Source organism: Octopus bimaculoides, chromosome 9, assembly GCF_001194135.2.
Source record: "Octopus bimaculoides isolate UCB-OBI-ISO-001 chromosome 9, ASM119413v2, whole genome shotgun sequence".
NCBI classification, from domain to species: Eukaryota; Metazoa; Mollusca; class Cephalopoda; order Octopoda; family Octopodidae; genus Octopus; species Octopus bimaculoides.
Window position 1 is genome coordinate 11,076,589 of NC_068989.1, and position 5,770 is coordinate 11,082,358.

The 5,770-nt window shown below is 34.3% G+C and overlaps 1 long non-coding RNA gene across 3 annotated transcripts in view; it reads right to left on the bottom strand.

Annotated features, from left to right (window-relative positions):
* Positions 1-3,490, bottom strand: part of LOC128248695 (uncharacterized) — a 56,748-nt gene extending 53,258 nt beyond the window's left edge. For all 3 annotated transcript variants that reach the window (XR_008264855.1, XR_008264854.1, XR_008264856.1), the window contains exon 1: positions 3,437-3,490. This is a non-coding gene — a long non-coding RNA (uncharacterized LOC128248695). The remainder of the gene's footprint in view (positions 1-3,436) is intronic.
* Between the last annotated feature and the right edge of the window lie 2,280 nt (positions 3,491-5,770).

Genomic DNA, 5,770 nt, shown 5'->3' on the forward strand with positions numbered 1-5,770 from the left:
TATTTCTGCACTAAATGTTTTAAATATTGAATGCCACGACGTCTGTTTTTTTAAAATACATATCTTTTTCGAAACCGTTCCAGCCCTTTTTATTATTATTATTATTATTTTGGCATAGTTTAATTCGATTCTCAACACCTCATCAACCGCCAGGACTTTGTTTTCTGGTAACTTTTTCAACAACGCATATTTTTGCACGCGTAAAGAAACCGACTGACTTTTTTTTTCCATTTTAAAATTTCCTCTTTCGTAACTTAAACTTCGGCGTATCCGATTTTTCATCCTAACATTTTCAGGAATATTTTAAATAACATCGGACACCGAATATATTTGTCAGAAAATGGGCATTACAATACATAGTTTACATCGAAAGATCGCTAGTCGTTGAATTTTTTTTTTTTAATGTTAATTTCACTTTCTCCCATAGCAAAATGGTAACTGAAATACACACATCTATTACTCACACGCACATTTTGTGAGGACTTTTCTGTTAATTCTAATATTACAATAAATAACTGACACTTGTTAGCTTTATGTATCCCATTAAAAACGTGATAATCTTTTCAGCATAAATTATTTCCTTTTACTTTCGTTCATTCATTATTCTGGACGTATGTGTTAGAAATATAAATCTATATCTCTATGCATGTCAGTCTTACAGAATTAAGAAACGATGTGTGTAAAATAAAATACACGAGGAAATATCACATCCACATAAGGTAAAATATACTTCTTAATTATCGAGCCAGTGCGGGATTTTTTACCTACGTCGCTGCTCGAGCTGTTTAGAAATAGCAGCCAAAGAATAACACCTCCCATCATCTTCGTAAAAGGAAGAGACACACTCGTAAATGTCGCTCAAATGACATGGTCACAGATAGAGTACCTTCAATCAGTGCGTGTTACAGCATGAGCACACTGAACAGTTGTTCGGGGGACCTCACAAGTATAGGGACCCTGTTCTGATCTATGTACACTAGTTTGCTGTCAATAAATAACGTATTGATTTACCCGGCGTTCTGTAACGCCGCTAAAACAGTCATAGCCCTACTCATTACAATTATAGTTTCAATTTACAATAGCAGCCCCTAATGAGTTCCCTTATATTATTATTATTTACAGTTTTACATTTAATGACCTATTATACATCGTGTACCTGAATAAATTACCTTGAAACACACTCACACACTTACACATTACGTTAATTTTTTCCTTAGTCATTGACAAAACGATGAATCTTCGACAACAGAAAAATTTTAACTGAAAATCTCCCCTAACAAATCCCTTTTTTAATATCCAGAAATGTTTTTATAGCACACACACACACATTAATAATAGGCAGAAGTTACAGAGTGACAATGGCCAAATTCGTTGTTTGGTAAGTGCCAATACACGGAACTCTCAGCTTTTGACTAGCTTCTGCCGATGACAGACAGACATACATACATACAATGCAACAAGAATATGAGTTTGTTTCTTTTAAATGTGGTATCAACTTTTATTAATATGAATTAGTTATCTTTACTTCTGCTCCTTCGTTCATCAGTCGATGATGTGTAAAAAATCTCCTCACGCAATCAAACCAATGAAAGAGCCTCGACCTGGTCACTCGACACGCTAAAAATAGCAGCCAAAGTATCACCCCCTACCCTAAATCATACCCCAAATTGCACGTAATGTCCTAGATTATCCCTAAAAAGACGGTTTGCTGAAGGCTGGAATATCTTTGGTGATAGGTCTGTTGTATTAGGGTTGATTTGAGGCTAAATAACAACAAAATTATTACTGAGACAGACCAAAGACGGTGCCTGTATGTGGTTGCATGACCTGCTAGAAAAAGTAGCCAAACTTTTTTTATATACAGAATAGAAATACCCCTATTCTGTGATATACACGTAGAGTCCATTATGTCTGGGAAGTAAGACGGAATGGTCACAGGTGGGACGTCTTTGATCATGTCTGTTCAATCAGATCCAACTCGGGACTAAACAACAGGTGACGAAGGGAACGAGACGAGAGAACCTTTACCTGGTCACTCGAGTTGCTAGAAAGAGCAACCAAATCTTCGTGACAAAAAGAAATGAAATGAAACTTCCGTCTTCAATGAAAAAAAAAAAGCAAGTTTATATTATTTTATAATGTTAGCTTAGGAATTCATTACTTCTAGAAAAGAATAAGACAAAATGGTCATGGCTGGAACGCCTTTTCTCACAGATCCATTACAATCAGAGCTATCCTGTGGTTAAAACAATATTCTTCACTAAATGCTGAAGCAGCTAAAGTTAAAGAAAAGTTGAAAGAGTAAAAGATAGCAAATATCCATATTCCAAATATTGGGATTCCCTTGACTAACGTAATTTATTCAGATTTTCGTATGAAATAAATAGAAAATGTTATGGGAACTCGGTACATATTGCTAATATCAAATGTTGTACGAGAGTAGTTTCACATGGTAAGTGGGCTGATTTACTTAATTGGTAGAAATTTGACAAAGAATAACATTTACTACAAAACTGAACATTAAAAAATTGCTTGGAAATAAAAAAAAGTTCATTCTAGTACATTTTAACCAATTTCTTACAGTAAGTCTCAGGTCGAATAGGATTATAATAATAAAAACCGTCCCAGAGTTGACCATTTCTCCTTCTCAGACAATGCATGATTAAATTATCAAATGTGTCATTCCTCTTAAAGACGATAGGGTATATGAGGAAGATTAGGTTGCTATTTCTAGCAGGTCGAGCGACCATACTGATGTTCACCTTGAAGACAGGTGGGCAAACTTTTAAGTTTTGGCGACAAAAGCCTGATACGGTATAGCAAGAATTTTACCTATTGAAATGATTTACATATATGTTTATTGTATGAGTCATATTTTGTTGTTCAATTCCTGTGCTTTGTTAAAAATTTGCCTTCCAAATAACGAAGGAAATATTTTGTGTAGCCTAATAATCGAAAAAATGTTTTATTATAACTAAATTATCAATTATTGAGAATGAATTTATCCAAAATATTAACTTTTCTATTAATAAACACTCTTCTAAGCACAGTCCGCCCTGAGGTTTTTGTAACCAAAATTTAAGGCTTAATGGCAGGTGTGTAAACAGTCGGTAACTTAGAACTCTAATAGTTTAAATTCCTGACATCCTCAAATGTGTGTGTGTCTACTGACAGACTACAGACGACCTGCTCTGGAACCATTTTATCCCAGCAGGTGTGCTTGACTTGGAAGTATATTTACAGCTACTTCCATCCTGAATACCTGTGTGTATGTATATATGCGTACCTATGTATGTATGTACTCATATATATTAGTGAAGGGAATGGTTTCTTTCTGTTTTAATTTTATATTGTCGCCAGAAATGAATTAAGAAGAAGCAACGGAAAAGAACGTCAATGAATAATAATTAAGTGAATTGCCAAAGAACATATATACCTCCTCCTTCTTCACTTCGCCCTCTCAACAGGAGAAAGATAGTGAGCGCTTTAGTCGCGAAGATCGAGGTCAATGGTTCGAAAAGACAACCTACAAGTGGTTCTTTTATTACATGATATAAAGAAAAAAATATGGTAATAGGACAAACCTAAGCGACTAACTATTCAACGAACAAAGAAAAGAACCAAAGCAAGGAAAATCGCTCTAAAGATAATAAAATCTAAAACACGTGCACTGAACAAACCCTCGTCTATGAAGATTTATATCAATTTTTTTCCTTCAAGCAATAACGAGGTATAATTATATATATATATATATATATATATATATATATATATACATATATATATATATATATGTAATCGTTGATTCCCTTGGTAAGGAATTTTACCTCCATACATTTAACGTTATAACAGTATATCGGTAATTAAAATATTTGCACTCTATTTTCGCCTATCTTTAAAAAGAAAAAAACAAACTACATATTAAATTCTTTTGTCAATATTTCCTGCTCATAGTTGCGCGCGCGCGCGGATACTTGTTTATTTCTATATCTCTCGTGGAAGTTGGAGAAATATTATTATTTTTTTTTTCTGGGATAAATGAAGGAGTGAGATTGCCATATTAAAGAAAGTTATACAATTTTAACTAGGGTTGTAGTAAGGTGTGTGTATACAGTCACACACACATTCACGTATACTACGGATTTCTTCAGCTTTCAACAAACAAATCCATGCACAAAATATTGGTCGGTCCTGAGTCACAGTAGAAGACAAAGAAGGTTCCACGCATTGGGAGACTGATACAGGTGTCTTTATTATTCATTATTCTGGACGTATGTGTTAGAAATATAAATCTATATCTCTATGCATGTCAGTCTTACAGAAATACATTTAAAAAAATAATGAATGCATACATCCACACACACGATTCTCACCAATAGCTATCGCCACTAAAACCGTTTCCTTCAGGATATAAGTTGCGGAAAGTGTTGGAAATGTCGATTAACCTAGAAAATTTATTGTTCTAAACAAAACAAATTATATAAGGAAATCCGAAAGTTTCCTAATAAAATAGTCACGCATTCAAGTTGTCAATGCATGTTAAAAAATATATTCCATTGACTACGCACACACACTCAGTATATGTATAGAATAGCGTCGGCAAAAGAGAAAGCCTTTTTCAAAATTGTAAGCTACCGGAGGGAGTGAAATAAAAGTGTTACATTATTTTCGTAAACTGAGGACTTGAGTTTTATAGTGGAAGATGAGAAGTACTAAGGAAGAATAAGATAAAACTTTTAGTTCAATAACGTGTTACTATTTGTTCTCACTCACGAGAACGCATGTTTATGTTAAAAGCATTTAGTTCCAGTGACATAGATAGTGTACGCCATCCGGAGCAGGCCTTAAGTTTGTTCAACTCTTCCCCTCCCCGAGTCTGGGGTAGCCCAAGCTTATACAGGTTTATACAGCGCTAGGGCATTCCAGATCAGTTGTCCAGTAAGAGAAACAGGAATGCTTCAGTGCATGCCTGGAGCAGTATGCAAGGCCGAACCCTTCATAAGAGAATATTCGTAGATGCCGGCAGAGTCGACATAAATTCATGTTTTTCATTCGCTTTATGCTCTGCTCCACATTCAATAAGTATATTGTCGTAAGAAGTAACGATAAAGTGATTCGTATACCAAAGACTTTATTCAATGAATAGTGCTTTCAGCTCAAAATCCGGTTTTAAAGCAAAGAGCATTTGTCAATCACGTGATACAATTAACTATTACAAGAACGTAAAATCGTAACATTCGTCCTGCCTTAAGAAAAAAATACTAAATGGTGAGATTGTAAAAATAACAAAAGCAAACGACAATTGTATTAATACATCTGGGTTAGATTTTATGTTTATACAATCTATAATGTAATAATAATAATAATTCTTTCTATTTTAGACACAAGACCTGAAAACCTTTGAGCGGAGAGGGCTAGTCGATTACATGTTCTACTTTATTTTATCGACCTCGAAAGAATGAAAGGCAAAGTTGTGCTCGGCGGTATTTGAACTAAATGTATAAGCCCGAAGAGATGCTGCTAAACATTTTGCTTGTCACGCTAATGATTCGATCAGTTCGCCAAAATCACAAATTAAGTATTAAATATTTCAAGTGATTTGAAAGTTTTCTTTGAACGATGAAATTCCATCAATAGGAGTAACAAATAAAACACGGCTTAGCAAGGGACAAAAAAGATGAGATTGATATTATATTATATCAGAATAGTTGTATTTTAGCAAAGTCGATATGATCAATGACTACTGGTGATTAAAGAGCGTCCTCATACT